The 24,236-nt window shown below is 37.7% G+C and overlaps 1 long non-coding RNA gene across 1 annotated transcript in view; it reads right to left on the minus strand.

Moving 5' to 3' along the window:
• LOC139594024 (uncharacterized) overlaps positions 1 to 18,943 on the minus strand; it is a 105,465-nt gene extending 86,522 nt beyond the window's left edge. Inside the window, exons 1-3 of the long non-coding RNA XR_011680490.1 lie at positions 18,887 to 18,943; positions 7,954 to 8,078; positions 1,208 to 1,335 (exon numbers count right to left, since the gene is read on the minus strand). This is a non-coding gene — a long non-coding RNA (uncharacterized lncRNA). The remainder of the gene's footprint in view (positions 1 to 1,207; positions 1,336 to 7,953; positions 8,079 to 18,886) is intronic.
• Positions 18,944 to 24,236: the final 5,293 nt, after the last annotated feature.

Genomic DNA, 24,236 nt, shown 5'->3' on the forward strand with positions numbered 1-24,236 from the left:
TGACCTGTTTTGGTCACTCTCAAATAAAAAACCTCATTTACAGTAGGGTTTGGTTTTTTGGTTTTTTTTCAAATTGATGCCAACTAATAATTTCAGACAGAAATTGAACCTTGTCAGGACTGGCTGATTCTTGCTGCTTGTTGGATTTGAGTTCCAGACACAAATACAAGGAAAATATTTAACAGTACTTAGAAAATTGTTTTAGTAGTAGATACATGAATTGGAGACCAACACAGTGAAGTTATGTAAAGCCTACAGCAACTTCATGATCATGAGTATTTACACAAGCTAACTAATCCAGAGAGTTTTCACCAGCCACAGAAACACACAGCTGCTGTGGCTGGTTTGTGCAGGGTTTGTCTTGTGAACTTGGAATCCTTGCCACACTCCCGTCATCACTCTAGCAGTAATTTCAGACAAACTGCTCATGAGGTGGTAGCCTCAAAGCACAAAAGAAGCTTCAATCCTTTAGTCAAAAAACATTTTCTTTCTTTTTTCTAAGGACCAAATATTCTGTGCAAGTTCTTGACTATGAATAGCTGCAGGGTAACTGTGATGCCAGTTTCTGTACGGCCCATGTAACGTGTTCATCTGCACAGAAGTCTCCCAAATTGTTTAAAGCTCCTACACCAGCTGTATTTTGAGATCCAGCTGAGAAGCCTCAATTTAGTGTCCATCAGGAACGGAGTCCAAACTTGCATTTCATATCAAAGCATGTCACCCTATAACACTTCTGTCATTTATGCAAGTCTTGTAACTTTCTATTTCCCCAGATAAAAATAAATATAATATTCTTGTATTTTTAAAACTACACAAATACAAACAAACACACAAACAAACAAACAAACAAACAAAAATATATATATATATGTACGTATATACCCTAAACCTAAACTCCTACTTTACCTTGATTGGAAAAACTGATCTTAAGACTGCCCTTGTATATGTTCTTGACATCTTGACATTTTTGCAGGGTTGCATTGTAGCATATGGGGCTTAGAATTCCATTCTCAGGGTCCATCAGTGCTTAGCATTTAACAAGAAACTGACATTTGTCAGTCACATCTATTGTAGGTTTACACAGTGCATTTCCCCCAGCTATCTATGTGAAGAGGATGGACACTGTATTAACAGCTCTCCAGGTACTTTGAATCCCTTTCCTCCCACTCCATTCTTCTATCAGGCAATAGGCTCAGGTCAGACTCACCTCAGTGTTCCAGCACATCAGTCTGCGTTTAGAGGCAGAAAATCTGAATCTTCGCACTGCTGACCTTATTGTTTAACAGACTATTGATTGCAAGTCATCAAGTTTCCGCAGTTCAAAGGGCTCAGCTTCTGGAAAAGAAAAGCAGAAAGAAGGAATGAACCCATACACAGGACCAGGGCTCAGTTGCAGCTGAACTGACAAACAATGTGTAATGCAATGTGGAGATACAGTAATGAAAAGAGCGTCCCTCATCTCTCATGCGCAGCCAGAAGTTTGCAGCACACCAGTGTGCCCACATGGCCTGCAGGGAAGGGAATGCTGGCAAGGACCACAGCAAAGGCTGAGCAGGACAGGTGTCCCCCTTCAAGGGCTCCAAACAGAGCAGAAGTTCTGTTTTTCTGCCTGTGGACCCAAGTTCACCTTATGCTTTAAAGCAGAGAGAGCAAGAGGCACCCCCTGAAGCAGAGCCAAGGTGGAGAACCCTGTGAGTGTGTGTGAACACATCCTCCACATCCCCAGCCATTTCTCATCTCACAATCAGGTAAGTCCTATTAGAAGACACCCAGAAAAGAACTCACTTCACCTCCCCAGCACTCCTCAGGTCTCCCTAGAAAACTTTCCATTTCCACAAAAGGGTCAATGAAGTTAAATTTCTCAATTTATGTATAACTTATGAAGGTTTAGACTAACAGACATAGTTTGAAGAAGTATACCTTGGTGGGTTTATTAACAACTGCTTTTCTTCTACTGATCTTAATCATTTGTGATATTGCATGCAGTAAGAAGAACTTGGAGACATCAGTTATGGTGCTTGGATTCAAATCTAATATCATTTGATATTAGACTCATCAGGGCTTTAGAACTCGAGTGAGGCTGTGAATTTCAAGTGTAGTTTTTGATAAACTATTTGCAAAAGAGATGTATTCCAAATGTTTGCTCATTTAATTAGAACATAAAAGATTTTTCTCTTTGACTGGAGCTTGCTTCTGACCCTTCTTGCCTGTGTGTGGTTTGTATTGTTCTTGGCTAATGAGATAAAGGATATGTACTAAACATTTACACATTAAAGGCATCTTCATTCAGCATGAAGGTGTTGATACATCAAGGATACCTCAAACATGCTGAGATTCCAACAACTTGTCAGACAAATTAGCACCTTACCAATTGGGGGTAAAATTGAGTTTCACATTTCTCCCTGGTGGGAAGAAAAAAAATCAAAAATCACTGTAGTTTAATGCTTTCTTTGCAAATAGGAACACAAAAGGCTTTATCACCTCTGTAATGTAAATTATAGCCCTCACCAACTATCTGATTTTTAATTCATTGGTTTTAAATGATCCCAGGCAGCTCAGAGCAAATCCATTGTGTTATTCCTCTCTCAGAGCAGACATCTTCCCTCTTTTAAAGGGAAGATGTCACAATTATTTAAAATTTACACTTCTATATTAAAATGGAAAAAATGAATGCCTCAAATCTATATGTTTCACTAGCATATAACTGCCAGTGGGGGGTTAACCCAAACTCTAAGCAGTGTGTGGAATTATGAGACTGTGTATGGCAATGAAACTAAAAAGGTCAGTTTTTTTATTTCTTTTTTTCAGCTTAGTAGTGCTTACAATTAGTGCTCAGTGCTTCAAATTGCATGAGACATTCATCCCCAGAAAAACCCACTGTCAGATAATCCAGCCTAAGCAGGTATCCCATAGGAATAAGTGGGCTGGGAGTGGGTGCTGTAGACACTACAACAGGAACCAATTACTATCCTTATCTCCAAGCTGCAAATCATTTATATTCCAGGAGAGATCATGGCATAAATTCCTGCCTGCACAAGATTTGGGGAGAGGGGGTTACTATCATAAGCCTCTGCAATAGGAATTATTTATGCATTACAAGGGCTTGCTTTAACTTACATAGCTGACCATGACCCAATCACAAACATGTATTTTCTAAGATTATGAAGTCAGCCAAACAACATATAATCAAAGCAAGGTAGAGCCTAAAGTTTCACAGAGATCAGTTACAAAACAAAGTTTCCCTTCAGCAATGTCTTCAGTTTCAAAAATCTCAAATTTAGCAGATTTTTTTTCTATATATACACAAGATAGACGTTTAGGGAGGATTTGCCTGGTTAAAGCTGCTTTTAACCCCATTCAGAAAGAATTTTCATTGCAAGAATGCCATTATCAGCCCTTCTAATTTGTCATTAAACCCTAATACCTAAACAAGACACAGATACATCTCTGCCCACACCTGGGTATCTGCTCCATGGGACTGTTATCCCATGGCCACTGTTTCTCCTTAACTGGGACAGGACACATTAACTGGTGTTCTGTGTGCAGTCATCATGGTTCAAAGAGTCAGAACCAGATTAAATTCGTTATGGAATAGCTGCCTGGGAAAAGAGTGTTACCAGAAGCATGTATTTCATTCTGAGCTGCCCTTTCCTTCTCTGCAGGTATGTTTTTCAGAGTTCTCAGCACAAAAAGTGAGTAGAGCTCTTAGTGCTCAGCATCGATAATCAGGTAGACAAGGGTTGCTGAAGCACAGATATGGGATTGAATGCTGACAGTTTGGGCATTGCACAGGTATGTCAGATTTGTAAAGCAGATTCTTATCCAAAGAACTTCATATAAATATCTGGAGAAAACCAGATTCTATTTTTCATAGTTCGTGTTTGTGTGGAACATAGAGCAGTGCACCTAACACATATCAGATACATTAAAAAACTTGCACAGGTTTTTGTCTTGAGGGGAAAAAATATCCCCAAAAAAAGATGCAGAATCTTCAAATCCTTAAAAGAGACAGTTTTTTTCCCATACATATAGTGACATGATTTATAAATATGTAATTAAAAGGATCATAAATCTGTAGATAAGTGTTGGTATTTGACTGAAACACTAATGGCAAGCATTAACTGCATGTGGTCTGTTGTGTGGCTACTGGAATCAAGTAGTGAAGAGGATCACAGTTCCTTATTAGTTAGGACCACCTAGAGTGATGGAAAGCTTGAATGATCAAAGAGAAGACAGTTTTATGCTGCAAATGTTGATATACTCCTGAGCTTTCTAACTCATTTTAAGGTCCAGTGTGAACACTTTGGCATGCTAACTACTGAGCAGGGAAATGAGTGTAGTATTAGACTACAAAAGTTTTGTTTGCTTCAAAGATAAGTGAATAATATTCAGTGTTATATTCCCATCCCTTATTGGATCACAAAATAGTTTTGTATTAATACCAGAGCTCAGCAACTTATTTTTGCCTACCTTAAGCAAGAATAAATCAGCACATGAAAGATTCTATCCTGTTTTGTCTGAATATTCACAGTGATCACTGCGTAATTAGAGTGAAAAAATTTCATCACCTAATTTCTTTGTAGAAACCTGATTAACCCAGAGTGATTGTTTACTTTTCATAACTTAGTCACACAGTCACAGGGAATTGTTTCTGTCTTGTTTGAGTAGCTGAAATGTTTCAGAGAGGAGGAATGTGTCTCTGCAGTATTGCTGGTCATGAAAACCTGCACCTCATGAAGGTACAGTTCTTCCTTGAAATACATTTGTGAACAAAAACCTATTCCCATGAGTGTCAATGCTAACAAAAACATGACTGAAACAAGCTCTGCTTTGGAACTGATGTAACACTGAAGAGTGAGAATTGCCTTGCAGAATTCAAGTGGCTCTAAATTCTGTAAGCACAGCTTCAATTTATTCACATATATCAGAAATCATGTTTTTTGGTGCTGTTCAGACTCCAGCCCTGAGGCTGTTCAGGTTATGGCTTTTAATTCTGGGATTCGTCAAATAAAATCTGCTCTGGATATAGAAAAGCCTTCTCATTCAAGTGACAGGTGCTGGAAAGTAGTCTCTGTTAAGAAATCTGAACACTGATTTTAAATTCTATCTCAGGAAAAAACCCTTAACTCCTGATTGAATAAGAGTAGTGATCTCCTCTGAGAGAGTTTTCACTTAACAAAACTGAAGGACATAAGCAGGAGACACATGCAGTAAAATAACAACCTGATGCTCCCACTGAAGATGAGTTTTAATAAAAAGTTTTACCCTCCTCACATATCAAAGCTCTTCACAACTCTTGACCTGGTAACCTTTAAATTCTCTAAAATCACCAGGGTTTTAATGTGTTAAGCACCTTGGTATAGCAGGTATAATTTTTTTATACTTAATACATTTATGTTTGTTATTTATACAACATATAAACACTTATTATTAATTAGCTGTGGAATATATTTAATGTTTTCTCACTAAATAAAAAAAAATACACCAGCTGGAAAAATATTCCCAGATATTATATTTGTGTTCTTTGAAGACTGCAATCAAGTAGATAGTTCTCAATATAAGGTGAACAACTGCCTAATCAGAAAAGTTGTCCCTCCCTCCTTGCCAGTATCTAAAATCCATTTTCTCGCTCCTAATATGTCAGGATGGCTCTGTTGCAACATCTTGACAGAAGCTGCAGAGAACAGAGCTGTGTGCATGGTCATGTGCTCCACTACAAAGTCAGCATCACTTCACAAAATCCTTGAGCTTGGTGTAAAGATGCCCCAATCTCATTGGAGTTTGCTTTTTCAGACTACTTAATGCTGTATAAAACTGCTAGAGAATCAGGAACAACACCCAAATTCTGCACTTTTGAAGGCACAATGATTGGTTTGAAATTCAACTAGAACACAAAATATCCATGTTCAGATTTGAGGAATTAATTTAACCTTTTTGAAGAAATTGGAGGCTGGGGCTGTCAACTTTGAACCGTCCCCATGTTTAAGGTTCACACCTCATTAGTTTTGGCTAGGAATACTCTCTAATTACTAAGAGAGTTTCCTCAAGTTGCACTTTAGAAATTCATCTTTTTTGTAAGCTGTAAAGTATTCATAAAAAGCTAAAAACTGTGGGAAAATTAGCATTGATGGATGTTTTCTTACCCTCCATCAGGAAATGATGTACTTGAAACTCATTACAGATCTTCACAGCAACTCTGCTGAATGTGCCTTGGGCTTTGTGCTGATCAGCACACAGAATTTACTGCATAATTCATCTCTCTTGTGTCACATTTAATGTATAACATGTATTTCCTGTTAATTATGAAAATAAGAAGGCGTCCTTTCTTTTGGAAACATAATCATGAAATTACTACAGAAATTAAGAAACATGGAGTTCTCTATTACCTCCTGCACAGAAACAGGAAGAAAGCACTGCAGTGAGAACTCACCAAACATGATTTTTTTCTTGATACAGCAGGCACAGCCTCTCCCTGTGGCCACACAAGGAGAGGTGCATGGATGGGATCCCTGTTGTCCTGCCAGGGTCACCATTCTCACTGGAGCTGTGGTTTTCCATGTGGTCCCCTTAACTTTCTTCCACTGAGAGAGGTTTGGATGTTTTTATGTCTCTTTTCATGGATGTCAATGAAACATTAGGCATCCTGTATCTCATTTTCCTCATTCAAGGTTGAAGATTATTCAGTAATATTCTACTTCACTTCACCCATCCATCTCTATGTGTCTGTTCAGCTTCCCTTACTAAAAGAATGAAGAAACAAAAATCCCATCTCAGCATCATATCCACACCAATACATCTTATAGATTATGTATTATCTGCCATCAGGGTAGGAGAGGGAAAGTGAAGTGATGGAGCAGGAGAAGGAAAGGAGCGACACCATAAATCTGAAAACATACCATTATTATTTGGAATAAGAAGGGGGCTCATCTGTACTCAATGGTACATTTGGCCTACACATTTTCATTGACACATTGATTATTTCCCTTTGGAGAAACAATCTGGTGCTGGGATTATTTGCTCTGCAGCTGATCCTCAGCAAAGTTTGATGGGCCCTTGGAGACCACATATTATCTCTCAGTTATGGGGCAGTCCATAATTCTCCCTTTTCAGAAACTTTCAGGTGATATTCCCTTTTGTCTCCTGCCCACATGAAAATCTTCATTCATAATTGTTAGGATCAGTAAAGCTGACAAGCTGCCTAGAGCAATATAAAGTTGTGGTATCAGTAATAGTGCTGGTGATCTCTAGAGAGACAAATGAGTCTGGATAAAAAGACATATTATCAGTATTAGCTTTCAGGAACTAGGAAAAATTTCCATTTCCCCACCTGAAGAGATACCTGGGGCAGAACCCCACTGAAACAACCCTGCAGGACAAGAGTACAGCTTTGGTAGCTTCTTCTCCAGAAGGTCTTAATTTCACTGTTCTTTATACAGATAGTAATCATTTTACTGCCAGTGTTGGTGGTAAAAGTGATCTGGCTGTTAAAAAAAAAATGGCCTGAGGGGCGATTTCATTCTGACACAGCTGATCTCTCTAAGAAACAAAAACAGCCTTGGCAGGAAGAATTTAGGTGTTTTCAACCTTCACCTTCAGGGTGGCATTTAAAATCATGTGAGAAAACAGCACACTTAGCACTAGTTATTGTAGTATCTGAATTTCTTGTGGCATCCTTAAACATCAATTCCTACAGTCACATGGCTGTAAAATCATCCAGTACTAGTTTTATAAAAATACTCTATTCATGACTGTGGGAAAAATTCAGGAAGTGACTTCTAAACCAATACAGCCAGGAAGAACAGACATACCAAAGGTATTCACCAAACTGCAAAAACGTGGCTTTGAAGTCAATCTCATGATTTCTAGATACTTAAAACATATTTTATTGAAGTGTAGTACAGCAATGCTGCAATTTTTGGGACATAACTTTTACCACTCCAAACCCAAACATACCTCTTACAAATCAGGGGCATAAGCAGTCACTCCTGCCTTCTAGATGGCTGGACAATGCCTCTTCAGCCAGTTTAGAAGGTGAAGATGCAAAATGTTTCTGAAAATGTAAGCAAACATGAAACAACCTGTAAAGAGAAAATATCATGAAATATTCTTTTATAAAATGTAGGGGTATAATATCATCATCTTACAATAGAAGCTGTTCCCATCACCGTAGCATTTCACCTCAGGGCAAATTCATAGATTTCTCCTTTTTTTCAAGGTATTGATTCTTTTGTATATCCTAATTGAGATTTTTTTTTTTTTTTGTACTTTTATCTCTCAGGTTAGGAGCCTTGCTTTAGAACAGCCCATTTTATCATTACATACTGTACTTATTTTACATTTCTTGCATTCTTAAGGATATTTTTCCATGAAAGTTTATTTTGTAATTTTTTATCTATTGAAAGCTGATTTAAAACATTAGACGAAAAACCAATAGGGTTATTAAGACACGTACCATGCTATAGGTCAAACTGCTCAAAATGTTCATAGTTTTTCCTTCCAAGCCCACATATTTCACTAAACCTTTTCTTGTTCTATTTCTCACCCTTGGGTTTCTTTCACTCTTCACTGGCATAAACAGAGAGACTAATATTCTTTGAAAATACATCTGCACAGATCATTTGTTCTTGAGGTACAGGATATTATTTGCAAGAATATTTTATATAAGAGCTGAATTATTGATAGACAGCCTTAACATAACATCTAGAGCAAAATATTGTTGCTATATTAAACTGTATTGTATTACTTTCAGGTCAAGTGATGGAATAGTTTGATCTTTGTAGCTTTGATCACAGAGATTCAGAAAATTCGACAAATCATATTGAATCTGTCAGATCAAAATGTGCACCTTCTTAGTTTTGCTGAAGAAAGACTCCACCAAGTTCTAAATTTAAGAGGGGAAAAAAAGAGTTTGTTCTCTCTGTAGAAATAAGGTAGCTCTTCATGCCCCAGTCTTTTAAAGCTGGGAATTCCTGGCCAATAGAATTATATTGCTCTAAAAGAAAGCATATAACAAAGTTCCTATATAATGAATGCACAAGGGAAGTTTAAATACAATTTGTATGAAGGCTTCTCAAAAATAAAATTTTTTTACATTCTCCAAAATTTCTGACACTACAATAAACAGCCTTATTGCACACAGACACATTCAGAAGAGACTCAGCCTCAAAGAATACCAAACAGCATTTCCCAGATGTGTTATCCCAGGTCTCCTAAACCCCCATGCTCCCTCCTGGCTCTAATTTAAATGTTCCATTGGTAATCACTATTGAGAAGAATGAAACCCATGGCCTGATTCTGAAGCCATGAAGGTTTTACCTGGCCTTCTATCTGGACAAAATGTCCATAGGTGTAATGGTGCTGGGTCAGACCACAGAGCCCTGTCCTGGATCCAACAGTGATTAACAGTTGAACATCATGGAAATACCTATGGAAGGGCCCTTTTTTAGGTCAGCTGAGGATAAGAGTCAAAACTATCCCTAGCACCCAGTGCTGCAATTTGCCTTAGCCACCCATAAAACATTGCTAAGATTATTCACACAGTTTTCTCCTCAAATTATTTGACTGGCTATTAAAAACAATAAACCACCATAAGGAATAGAATTATGCCAGATTTTCCCAACTCATCAAAGGGCACTTCTCCTGAATGTGCAACTAGGCTTTTACATGATGGAGTTTTGGCACAATTGTTTCATAGAACTTATAGTAAAGCAAATCTTCTTCCACATCCTCAATATCTCACCTTGAATCTAGAGACTTCTCAAACCAAAGCTCCTCCTAAGTCAATTTAGTTGCTTTCACTCCATATCACACTTTATTGCCTTTATGCTTCTCTCAAGAATGACAAAATGATGTGAAGGAAGCTGACTGCTGATACCTGTAAAGGCTGCTTTACTAGGGGTGGGATTTATTTCCATAATAAACAGAGGACCATTGAGCAACTATTTCAGCATCCTTTACTCAAAGGAGGAGTACTACCAGAGGGTTAGATAAGAGGAAATCCTAATTTCAGTATCAAATTATTTAACCACAGTCTAATGTCTCCTGTGCCAGACTTGTTCTTCCTCTCAGAACTGCACGTCACTGTGCATCATGGAAATGAAACAGCAGATGTTTCCAAATATAGAGGCAGAGCCATTGTGCTTTCAGCTGTCTTCCTGGACTGCAGACATGCATTATAACTGTAGGCAGAAAGCCTTCTAAAATACCTGACAAAATTGGCGAGGAGGTCTAAAATTTTAAATAATGAGCATATTCAAAATATTTATAGCTGATATTTGAAAGATGCAAAGCAGGGAAGGTGGAGCTGTTAGTAACATCATTCCTGCAGCAAGCTCTTTTAGATAAATCCCTGTAGAGAGTCCAGCTGGATGTCTGCAGAGGAATTTGACACTGACATCCCTGGTAGTCATTCAGTGGGTGCTGGTTGATGAAAGATACTGAGTGCTTAGAGTAAGAATCCTGTTGAAAACCCATGGCAGCTTTAAAAACAAAACCAGGTAGTGGTTTCCAAAAAGGAACCAAGTATATTGTGAACTCGATACCCCTCTCAATTTATAGTTAATCTTTAATCCGTGAACCCCCCACAAAACAATTGCTAGTGGATTTTCATTGTATGTCTTGATGAAAGAGAAAAGGCAATTGGTGATATGATGCACTTTCACTGTTAGAAATATCTGTGTCATTTGGAATTGATGGAGGGACTGTATGAGCTGGTTGTTTAGGACCATGGCTCCTCAACATACACCATATTAAGATTATTTTTCAGTTAGAAGAATTTTTTATAAAAGATAGGTATACATAATATTTATCCATTTTGTTTGGAATGTACATGACAAAGAATAAGCTCTCTAAGATCCATGGTGACAGTAACTAAAAAGAAAAGTATTAGAATTGAAAATGCACCCAACCTCAGAATTTGCATGGATACAAAACTCAATAGCCCTGGAATTTCCAAAACATATGTCTTTGGGGCTCCCTGAGCTGTTATTTTCACCAAGTTTTGAAGTCAGATGGAAATCTCATTATTCCAATCCAATGAGTGTAATCTCCTCACTTTCCAGTAAGACAACAGCCACTAGGAGATACCTTTTACTCTATACCAGAGCACACTGAGAAAAAGTGAATATGAAATAAACTCCAGGGTGGTCTTGTGTAGAGACTGAAAAGACAAGTTCAGAGTAATTGTAACTACAAAATGTCAATATCTTATTGATGTTACATAATTTTGCAGACATGGTATACTGAAAAAAATTTGTGGAATGCTCAGGATTGCTGTTTCACTGAAGCAAGAAGACAACCATAGTGTAAAGAATCATCATCTCTTGCCATTTATCCATACATCTGCTTATTTATCAAAATTAGATCTATTTCCTCTCATTTGTAATTTGTTGATCTTATTTGGAATTTCAGAAACAGGAAAGCCTTTTGCTCTTCTTGGGTTTGTTGTGCTCATTTCACAATGAAGATTTAGTTTTTATTTAAACTGGATAGCCCAATATATTCAGTTCAGCTGCTAGATTGACTGTCACTGAGTTGTCAAATGCCTGTTATGAATAGTATACAGAAGGAGAGCAAGTTGACCTTGAACTTGCTAAATGCTTTATGAATACTACCCATTTCCAGAAAATGTGAATCTGTTTTCCAGATTTGCTCTTTTTGCTTTCCTTAAGGCTGTTCCCAGTAACAAATGCCTCTCATCTTACTGAGCTGCTTGTTACATGGAAGGTTTGGGAAGGGGAAAACAACATTCTAATGATGAATTTAATACTTGTGGATTGTAGAGGATTGATTATATTGCAAAACTGAATTCCTGGACTTAGCCAAAGGCTATTAAGAATATTGTGTCTATAATGCCAGCCTTGCTTCCTAAAATCTGTCAAATTTTGGGGGATAGGTTTTCATTGCTGGGCTGATTTGGTCCTGGTGACTTTTCCTTTAAGTTCTATTTTCATTGCTAAGCAAAGTCAGAGTGGATGATGCTATTTGAAAACAATAAATAAAAACAATAATGTTTTTGATCTGGTCACAAGCCCATGCCTTGTTTCCAAAGATAAGAATGGGACCTTAGTGCCTCCAGCTGGCGTTGGAAACACGGAATCCTTGTGCATACACCAAAGGACACAGCAGGAAAGGGGGGCAGTTGGTGCTGTAGGATCCAGGTTGTGACCAGCAGAGAAGCACTCTAAATAGAATTAATTTAAGACACTATGTTCAGTACTGGATTTTGATCAAATACTTCAAAAGTAAAAAATAGCAGCTAATTTACTCTGCCATGAAATACATTGGTTCCTTTTCAAAAGCTACTTTCAGCTCTTTCAGAATTTGTGGGCAAAGTGGTTTCTAGCTAATACATAGTTTTAAATGCTGTTTTGAAAGCCTCTTGCATGATAGAGTTCATAGCAACAGCTTCTGCTACTGCTTTAAGAGCACAATAAGGTTTAATAAGAAGGATGCACTTCAGTTCATAGATTGCTTGTTTTCTGCTTTACTTTAGTCATCATAATCTTTACCTATGTTTAGTTTAAAAAAAAAAATCTGAAATAAAAAGGGCAGCTACCAGTATTGATCTTCTCTAGTCCACAGCAGGTTCCCTTGATCTGGATCGAACCTGTCTCTGTCAGTAACGGCTTTTTCAGGAGACAGTTCTATTTAAAATGTTTCACAGGGCATCTAGTTATTTGTTCATTTGTCAGGAATGGTGGAAGATACTATAATAGACAAGCAGCCTCAGCTGGCTGCTGGATGTAAGACTAGATCCGGTCATACCACAAAGACAGAATAAGTATATATTTTCTGTGCTCTGTGGAAAATTAATTTATGATACATCTTGACCTAAAACTTATTAAAAAACCCATTATCAATATTAATTGAAATGTAAAATTTCCTTAGGAATTTCATTGCAAACATTTTTACTCAATATTAGTTTTTGATGTTTAGAATGAGAGGTGAGTGGCATGGGCTGCAGTATGGTACACAGGGCAGCTATCAATTCCCCGCTGCAAGATCCACTTTCCAGCTGAATGTAAACGGAAATGTTTTCCTGTAGAGCATGTGCCCCATCACCTGTACCACCCACCCATGCAAAGCTGGGAAAAGTACAGTCTCTTCTGGCAATCTTGTTTATCAAATGAAAACTATCTTTGTCTTCCTGGTTTTCAAAGAGCTTTGTCTGAAGGAGAGCTTCAATGAACACTGAAACACACAATATGTATTCAGTGTCACTGAATGTGAGGTACAAGTGTCATTTGCAATATCAAAGACCACTGATGTCACTTAGAGAGGCAGTTGGAGTGCCCATCCTACATTAGACATGGTGAGAAGAAACCTGAGACCTGTTCCTTTTCTTCTGACACACTTACAAGACAAACACATGCTCCATTAAAAATAACACAGCTCTGCTCTGATATGTTTCCCTCCCATGTGTCTGACTTAAAAATATGCCTCAGTTCAGAGTGTTATGCTTATTAAGATATAATATTACTGTGCTGCAATGAGCCACTTCAGAGAAAACAGCAGGGAAGCTGGCTCCCATTGTGCTAAAGAGGGCAGCCCCTTCAAACTCGGCACTGGAGCAAAACATTCTCTGCTTGCAACCCTCTCTCTTCTTGCATCCAGAGTTTATTTTTGTTTATTTTTTTCTTTTCTTTTTCTTGTTTTATTTTCTTGAGTCATGTTGGTTCCACCTCTGAAAAGCTGTAGTGACATAATTGACACTACAGCAGCTGAGGCTGAGAGCACTAGAAAGCAGCATATTACATTTTCTTTGCACAGGTCACTGAGCATCCCGTATGATTTTAGCACATCTTGTTGTGGAGAGCTTTTAATGCTAATTTTTGCTATTATTTAAGAATAGTCTGCTGATGGGGACACTACCAGCATGCTGTCTAAACATTAGATATTATTTTGACCTTGCTTTATTCCTGCAGTAAAACCTGATTGCAAGTGGGAAATGCAGGCTGTTATTCATACATTAACCAACAATAGGGGCAACCCAGATGATAACTGAACATGGAGGGTGAGAGTATGGAAATGATGGAGGGTTTTTTCCTTCTTTTTTTGGTCTATAAAAAGGAACTTAGGTAGCACTAATTTTTGCGTTAAAAATGACACATCAAATATTAGGCATAAATAATACAGAATGCCACTGCACCTGCAAGGTACATACAATGCTTCCAGATGTAACAACGAAAACATTGAAGCAATTAGCAAGATGTTTCCAAAAGAATTAATTTATAAAATTATTCAGCTCTTCATCTTAGCAGTTAAGACACTTTATCTGGATTTGTTGCACAGATTTTTAAATGAAAAAGTATAGGAGCATAGTATATTCTGGTTTAGGAGTGGCAGGTCACCAGTTTTCCCCTGTTCAGCAGGTTCACAGTCCCAGAGATTCCTCACACTGAAATTACAAGTGAGCAGCCTGACCCCAGGGACAGGATCGCTGTCATGTGGCAGTGGCTGGGAATGTTCCACATATTTAGCACTTATGCATACACCAGCTCTTCTTAATTGTTTTTTTCCTTCAAAATTTCTGCAGAAGAGCAATTCAATGAGGCTGGATAAAGTGTTACAGGTTTTAGGGCTTCTTTGGGGTTTTATAAGACAGTATGCTTCTCCAAATTTAAGTATCAGTATAAACTTTTTTTTCAGAGCAAGAAGTTTGTCACAAATTGATAATCTTTATAAACTTCCTCCTTTAATATAGTTTGATCAACATAATAGTTTTCACTCACAGCCTTAATTACTTTTGCCACTGAGAGCTTCTGTTTGGGGTAATGATCATTTATGAATGATCTTCCATTATGGGAATGAACTTCCACTATGAATTGGAGCAGCTGAAGATTTGTCATGGGTATTTATTAACTTCTTCCCAAATACAATTTTCCATCTCAGCTGAGCAGATGCTTCAGTTTCAGCCTCTGCTTGAGCCACATTTTTGAGCTGAAGTTTTTTCAAAAAATGCTGTCCATGTTACCACTGGTAACATGATGCACATCTCACACATCTGTTTCTCTCAAAAAACTGCAGTCCTCTAGCCTAACACTAATACATTGATGCTTCATATCAGATATTGCAAAACTTACAGGAAATTTACATGTCTCCATCTAGTCCTTTAGTCTTGGACATACAAATAAGGGATTCTTTGGGCTGCTGCTGTAAGAATCCACACAAGGAGTCTTCACAGGAACTCACACTGCGGCAAAGCACTTCATACGTGTCCTGATTCACCTCGTGTATATCAAAAGACTTCATTCTCAGAATAAAAATAACAATTAGCTGAAGAGAAGTTGAGAATGTTTCAACTCTGCTAAGGCAGCATTGAGTCTGGGATCTAGACCAAAGTAAACAAGCAAAGAGGAAAGTCTTTCCCCAGGATCAGAAGAGAGTCTGAAACAAGAGACATCCTTCATTCATCCACACACAGCTGAGACCTACAGAACTACCTCATAGCACTGCTCTGGGCTCTGCCAGAGTGTCACTGCATCTACAAAATAAAGTGGTGGTGTTTGCTAGTCTATCTGAAAGAATATCCCAAAATATTGCCTGGTAAGCCAAGAGGGAAAGGAAAGTTTCTGGGCAAGATTTAATAACACAAACTACGAGGAGAAAGTGTCTTCTTGGAATACCAAGAGAAGAGGCTGTGACATGGACAGCACAGACTGTGCAAGCAGTTGGGAGATCTGGAAAATTGTGATGAAAGTGTAAATGTGTTTCAGTGCATTAAAAAAAAATATCAAAAAGGTTGAAATACTTATTTAAAATACAATAAAAGAGAGGGAAATATAATAATAACATGAGACTCAGAAAATAGGACACCTCTGCAGGCTGATGTAGAATACATACATTTAGGAAGTCCAAAGGGGTGTAATTTTGTCTGCCATGAAAGGAAGCAGTGAGAATATAACTGAAAACTTGAAGAAAGGCCAGGGTTAAGCATAAGCAAAAATCCCAGTAATACCTGGGAGAGACTCATGGGCAGGTGTTTGACAAGCCCATTTCTGACCATCTGTATGAAGCTCACAATGGCTAAATGAGACTCAAAGAATAAGCAGCATCTTAATATTGTCTCTCTCCACAATGCTTTAGAACCACTTTAAAATTCAGTATTTCAAATTAATTTACTAAGGGAAAGATTAAATCATTGATACTGAAAATATTTGTACAACTAGGTAACCTTTTTCTCTGGAAAGGCTGAAAGTGCTACACAAGGCCTTAAATTATTTTTTTGTCAGTAAATCATCTCAGATATTTAGTAAGTAGGCTTGATCTTTAAGTAACTTTTCCAAAGCTCTCAAAATCCTGGCAGAGTCTTTGTTTTAAGCTCTATTTCCTTTTGCCTAGAAACACATGTAGAAGACTGGTCCAGAATAAAATAATTAAATATATCTGATTATTTATATCATAAATAGATATCTGATTTTTATCTTGAAATATAAATAATCAGTTTTTGAAAATCTGTTTTTATAAAGCATAAAAATATCAAGATGTATTCAGATACATTAGCATATGCACATTTCTTCATTTTATTTAAGAGTGAAAAAGTAGCTATATACCAGATATCCATTATATGAGTGTGTACAAACCTGAGAGTGTGGAACCACTCTTCCTGTTTCAAAGAATCATTCCAAGAGTTTGTAATTGTACTTCATTTACCTGTGCCTAGAGAAACTGAAAACTAGAAACTGCAAAAGATCGAGCAAAGTCTAGGGAATTGGATGGATAAGGGAGGGCAGAGGGTAGGAAAAAAATGTTATTTTCTATTTCTCAGTTGTAAAAGTCCTGATAAGGTGGATGTTTGTTTACATTCCTCAGACGTGCCCTCTGTCTAACATTGTGAGTCTTCAGAAAACACAAGCACTGCTATGACAGGCATCTATTCAGCTTTCTAATTATGCAAGTACAAATACCTGCCATTTGGATTTTGACAATTTCAAATAGTAGAAATGACTCTTACAAGAAAGGGAATAGGTGAATTTTTATGCTGCAATTCTCTCAGGAGACTGGGAAGGAGAATTAAGCAGAAGTGTTTGTGATCTTAAAGGCAAATTGGATGACGTTTTTAAAGATATCTATAAAACCAAGATAGTGATTAATAGAAATGGCAGTAATTTTTTTCTCAGAGTAAGTAAAACTTCAGCTTTTTTCTTTTTTCTCTCATTTTTTTACCTATCATTCAAATCTTTGACAAGAAGAAAAACTTCATATGAAAGATTTTGCTTTCATATCACTGAAAGGAGTGCCTGAGACAGCTTCTAGATCAGATTCAGCAGCACAAAAAGAGAATCTTCCAGTCAAAATTAAAGCAAAGGAAAATCAGCCTCACAGTGTGTCCTCTTCCCCTCATGCTGATGGTTACTTGGCACACTGATATATGTTTACCCACGGCTGCCTACCCCAGTTTGCCCACAATGGCTGCCTTGACACGAAGATTCACTTGGCAGATGTTTACTTGCATCACCTTCAGGACCCCAGTGAGTTACCTTGACTGAAAGTCAAGCCAAAAAGATTCAGTGTTTGCCCCTTTGAGGTCCCATTCTGTCTCCTCAGCAGCAAACTACTCCATTCAAAAATCAATTTAGTCGCAAGGTCATATGGAAATAGCTCACCGTATGAAAAGCTTGACTCTGTCTTAGCAAAGCCCTTTGGATTAAGCAGGCAATTGACCACCTAAAAGCTTTGGCCATACTTCACATGCAAAGAACTTTGTGTCCATCTCCTGCACAGCCAGAGCATAAAACTTCGAAAACTCCACGTCACAATCAATCAAGCTCAGAGGACACAGCCACAGCTCTTGGCTCTCCAGCTGGTTGTGCTCCCACTGCATCTGCTGCATACTGGCAAAGTATGACAACTCACATGAGAAAAGTGCTGAGTAAAAAACTGTCTTTGCATATACACAGAACAGTTTCTATGATACTATGAGTAAAGGAGAAGAGAATTTAGGTTTTTGGAGGCTTTCTCATTTGCATTTCTTACATTGGTTGGAAGCTCGGTTTGGAGGTCAGGTGTTGTCCCTTAAATTGGCCAGTTGTTTTACTTTGTGTTTATTCCTTGTATTTTCCAAATAACTTATGAATAATTGTGAAGCTGATCTAAAGTGATGATTTGTCAAAACATAATCACATAACACAACACAGGCCAGGTTTTAATTGTGCTTTAACTGGAGCCCTTGCAACCTTAAAAAAATAAAGCAGATTTTTTTCACTTGCAACCATGAGCTACAGACATAAGTGGCCCTGTGATGAGCTATCAGTGGGGAAGGCCCACCAGATGGGAGGAACAGAACAGAAATTTTGTTTATTTCTGTAATCAAGCCAAAGTGAGCCGAAAATCCTGAATGAAAAACTTTCCACAGAACTTTTACACAAAGATCAGAGACTTTTTCTTGGGATGTACCACTTGGGAATTTGTGATCCTTGTTCCTACCACAGTTGTATAATTTTAACATCCCACAGAGCTGACAGACTTTGACACTAACAACTGTGCAGGGAGTAAAACAGATTTACAAGTGGCAGTGACCTTTTCATCAAGGGAAGTAAAGTAGACTCAAATCCACCGAACCCCCGACTCACAGTCCTGACAACATCATTCAACATACAGTAGGAAAAGCACTTCAGCAAAAGTTTATGAAAGTGACATTGACACAGCACAGGACATTAAATTGATCCCACCAACATGCTGGGAGTTTTAAGTAGCACCTCTTTCCTTTTTTTTATTGAGATTTGAAGTATTTTCTGCTTTAATAGTTTAGTATCATCTGTTACTCAGCCAATTAAAATATACTAGCATCTTTTTAATTACAAACATATACATATTTTGACCATTCTTGTATAAAAAAAAGACTGGTAAATAAAAATTAAACTAATCCATAATTGAATGTTCCTACCAGCATTTCTTTGCATTCATCTCAGACACCCATAACACTGTGCTGCCTGGACAGGACTTATTCTCTGTCTTGGATCTTGTTACCCTAGCAACTAATAGCCAAGCTGGCTTCAAAAAACATAATAGAGGTGGCCTCTCTGATTTTTAAAGGAAATTGGCTACTTTAAACCCAGTGAATGCATGTTTTAATTGCGCTCTTCATGGTTGAGAATCTCTCCCTCAGCCCTTCTTCACAGTTAATAACAGTTTTATTCATCTATGTGGTTCAATGTGTAGCTACAGTAAAGCAAAACTCCCCCTGACAGACATTTGAAGCATAGTTGATTCATTTTTAGGCACCTAAAAACCAAAAATTTAATCTGCATTTGTTTATGCAGAATCTCTGCAATTTCATTATGATTTAAAACAAGGCTATTATTTTAAATTTCTCTGAGAGTAAGAATAGTTTACTAAGGAGCATTATACAAGCCCAGTTTAGAAAGGTACTCCATCTTCAGAAGAAAGAAAATTGTTGGACAAATTTATGGTAAAGCAAATTTTTCCTATCGATCAAGCCCTGGAGGGGCATTAACAACACTTAAGGGACCAAAGTGCAGAAGATGGCAGAGCTGACACAGAGAGAGGAGTCGGCAAGAGAGCTGAGCAGGGCTGGAAGGAAATGGAACACTTTAACATTACATCCTGGTCATACCAAGGTCCATTGACCCTCTACGCATTCCAGATAATTAATTTACAACACATTAAACCTCTGTGTGAAGAAGGATGTTATGCATCAATTGCATAGGAGTAAGAAGTGTTATTGATTTAAGATTTCTATTGTATCATGCACTGACAGAAAGAAACAATCTAGTGGTGTTTTAAAGACAAAAAAACCCTTTTCTGAAGGACAAGTTTGCTAAATAAGTGCACTTTACACTACATTTAACTGAAGTATTGTTGACACCCGAAAATAAATGCCGTTAGGAAAGAAACCCTCAGCATAATTAGGAGAATATGGCGTCACTGGATAATATTGGCATTCACTCTAGGAAACAAATACTTTGAGGTGATAATGCTCTCTTTTACAGTAAGAGTTTAAAATAGAAAAACACATTGACAAATATTATTTAATGAATAAAATATGAGTGAACCAGTTCCATTAATACAGGATGATGTCTAATGAGATTCAAGCTCATTTTCCTCATAGAATCATTTTGCACTTCACAAGTAAAAGAAGGAGACTTGTAAAATAGCGAAGTTAGATTCATGAACATCAGAACCAGTTTCATTTACAGGAGCTTTATTTTCTGTAAGTTACAATTTTCAGATGACAGTTCAGAAAATTCAGAAGTTCTGGTGAAAGTTCTGTACTGTTTAGCATTTCCTACTGCAGTTTAACTTCCCAGGAACACAGGATGCAAAGAAAATCTGCCCTGTCCCACTCACAACTTTCAACAACAATTTAATTTTCATTTAAGACTTGCAGTGGTTAGAAGGAGATATGAATCGGGCTCCATGTAAAATACTCCCATGCAAAAAAATCTCCAAGAAACTCAATTTCAAGCAAGCAATAGAAAAGGAGAGAGAAATCACAAAGCCTTTAACTGATCTGAACTGCAATAAACCTCACCATATGAAGGGAAGGGTTAGCTTCCTGGTAGAAAGCTGGATGGTTCTTTGGATTTGGTATAAAACACTCAGAGTGTATCAAAACACTTGGAAAGAGTGTATCAAAGATCTAAAATAAAGCCTGGGATTTTGCAAGCAAGCAAAGCCACTCCAGCCAAATTGAAAACAATATGGGAGCATCCCAAACATAGCAGAGAAGTCAAAGCATCACAGGACTCAAATAGAAAAGTGTGAAGAATCTGAGCCATAAAAGCAGGAGAGTGCCCAAATAACTGCAGATGAATTTGGGCACAGTGGCCAACAGTATGTAATATGAAAGTCTGTGTTTATGGTTAAGAATAGCAATTTACATTTCTCTACAAGAGTTTCTGGACAGCTGCAAGTATACACAGCAGTGGCAAAGTGGATGGCAGTGGCAATATTAGATCCAGGACCCCTTTGTAAAACCAAGCCACAAAGAAATGGTAGCTTGAAATCCAGCCATGATGACACAATATGATGGCAGCAACGCAGAGACCCCTGATGCAAGAAAGGCTACAGCTGTCAGGAGGTACATGTAACAAACTGAGGTAACAAGAGGTAACAGGAGGTTACAAACTGAGCAAAGAAGTAATTCATTTGAAAGAAAGATAAACTTTTATTCAGCATTAAAGTTGGCTATTTAGGTACTTCTGCAAGAAACATGCAGTAGTTTCTCTCACTAGTTCCATCAAAACTGAAGTCAAGTGCATTATTCATCATGGGTACTAATAAAAAATTTAATGTCAGTGCTCTGAAAGAGTGAAGAGAACCTTTGCCCTTAGTCTACATGTGTAAAAAGTTATGTCTCTGATATATGGAAAGTTTATGTTACTTGAAACTAGCTATAAAATACTTACTGCCATTCCCAAAAGGAATCTGATAAGCACCATTATGTCAAACTCTCTTGAAACTACATAGACTATTTCTCAAATACAAATAGTTTATTAAAAAAAAAAATCTAAGTAAAATTTGTTGCCTGCAGATGCATATAATGGATCCTCTGGTACCAGCCCAGTGGAGCATTGTCACTTATCCTTTAAATGACACTTGTATCCATCTGATGTTTATTCCCTCCTCAACCATTTCTAGTCACAGACAAGGGTCTTAAATGTCAGAGAAAAATCAGGGTATGACCTTAGGTTGCTGTGCTCCTCACTTTCTTGAGGTCTCTCTTCAGCTGGGCTGCAGGCACCTGTTAGTGCCTTTTCACAGGTGCCAGTGACCAGCTCTGCAACACCTCACATGTGACTGTTGGCCAGAGACTTTCACAACAAACTGTGCTCCTCCCCAGGCTTATGATCTAGAACATCAGCAACCACAAAACAGCCTTGGCAGTTCCCTGATGAAAAGAATTATTTCCTAATGCCCGTGCCAAGATCAGCTGTATACATAGTAATAAAATGCAAACTGTCAATTACATGAATAAAGGCAATATTATAGGCTTAACTCCTCTATGATCTACCTGAATTTTCTTAAAATATAATGTGTTTCCAGGAGTGGTACACTCTAAAGGGGAGAAAGCTCCAGTCTCAACTCTAAACACAGCAACACCCTCTCACGAAAGACTTGCTGATCCATCATAGAAATTTCTCAAGTAGGTGCATCACATTTTCCTTTCTGCACACATTGAGACATCACCAGGATTTATATCACAACCAAACCATTATTCATCCAGAGTAACTAAACATTCACAGTGCAGAAGATAAAAATTTATTTTAAAAATTAATTATTTTGGCTAGATATTTTATTGAAATTTTACTGAAATCACTTGTTTTTCATTTAAAAAGTAAATTCTTTGACATTAGAATTTGAAACATAGCAATCAATGATAATTATCACCTAGAAAAGTAATTCAAATGAAATTTAAAATATCTCATGTCTATCCTTAAAAAATGAAATGAAGGGCAGGTCTACTGCTGTTATAGAATCAGAAGGGAAAAAAAAGTCTCTTATCATCTGAGAACTCATCAGACCATACAAATATGCTACAATATTACAGATTTCAGTATCTAAAGTGATATTTCACTATTTTCCTGGAAAAAAATGGTAGCATTATTTTTTATTGGGGGTGGGGGGGAAGAAGAAGAGGGAGCATAACCAAAATAAAGCACAAAACAAAACACCAATGCTCTTCCTTTCCATTTTACAGTGAAAAATATGAAAAAGAAAAGCACATTCAGCTTGAGTGCACCAGCCTTAACTGTCTGTAGCTCAAATGGACAAAATGAAGGACTGTAAGGAAAGGCAAAATAAATGGATTTCCTAGGGGTATGTGATGCACCCTCTGATGGGTAACAGCAAGAGTAGACATTCCCTCATACTTTACATATTCAATGACATTTTTTCCCCAATCTGTATCAGAGCTATTATGTTACTTAGTAGCCTTTTCAATGATAAGATGGCCTTGATAAATAATCTGGGTGTATTCACCCCTCACTAAATTATAATCAACAGTTAATTCCAATTTTTCATTTGTTTTTCTCTCCCTGTATGGCAACGATGAAGATCTCACATTCCATACACTTGTATGGATACTCACACTACTGTTAACTCCTATTGCCACAATCAGGGAAATGTTCTCTCTTTCTCCTTGCCACAACCAGGGAAACATTCTTTTTCTCCTTGACCTACAAGGCATGACCCAGTCTCATGAAACATTATTGCACTACTTTAAAAACTTTTATTTCAGATAGGCTGGTTTTGTCAGTGTGATGACAATTTTGAGATTTCCCTTGGCAAACATGACAGAGTGTTAAGGAAGGCTGCTAGGCCAAGGCACAGACTGCCTACCCACCGCTCCCTCCTGCTCGCACTCCTTTGCCCACTCTGTGCCACAGTAGCCATGGCAGAGCCCAGAACAAACACTTGCATCTCCGGTACATGGCTGCACGTGCCTTGTAGGAAACATCAGCCAAGGAACCCGGCTCAGAGGAGCAAACACAAAGAGAGGCCCAAGCTCCTAGTCAGGTGAGACAAGGCAACCATGGGAAAATGTGCATATGACATTTAATGATGGCCAAATACACTCTGAAAAAAAGTTGTAAGTTCTGTTAAATATATTTTTGCTTATTTCATGAGTTAATATTTTTTCACTCAGAAAAAAAAACCCTATATTACAATATTAGCATTTTTATGAGATTGAATTTCAGCTTTCCTGTCCTTTATTGAGTGTTTCATGCCATGCAAATTGCCATAGATCCTGAGCACCTGACTGATCAGACTTGCACCCTGCATGTCAGTGGTGTACAGCTGATGCACAGATGGTCACATTTGTTATAATGGACTCAAATGAACACCCACTTGTGAATCCATCATATACTGCTCACTGACTCCTTGAAACCTAGCTGGTGGCAAAATTCCATTTAAAGTGTGGTGGCACAGTGTTTATCCTGGAATTGCTGAGATAGCTCAGAGGTTTGGGCTGGTTTTTGGTTCCAGTGATTATTATGACCAAGTGATTTACTGCACAACAGAGGGTTTCACTACTCAGATTTTATTAAATGACTGCAAAGTGATTATTTGCAATTGCAAAGAGATGAGCCAGATCCCCATTAGGTGCACATTGTTAGAGTTCTGTGATGTTTATTTATCCTATGAATATATATTTTATATGTGAACCGTGTACATGTGAAAGACTAGCTGTCTGCTATATCAATCAGGGCATCACACACACACATCTAAGTGTGGGGTTATTTTTAAATGCTGTTAATTTCATGGAAATA

Source organism: Agelaius tricolor, unplaced genomic scaffold (genome assembly GCF_023055355.1).
Source record: "Agelaius tricolor isolate 1412-34295 unplaced genomic scaffold, bAgeTri1.0.p SCAF_11, whole genome shotgun sequence".
NCBI lineage: Eukaryota > Metazoa > Chordata > Aves > Passeriformes > Icteridae > Agelaius > Agelaius tricolor.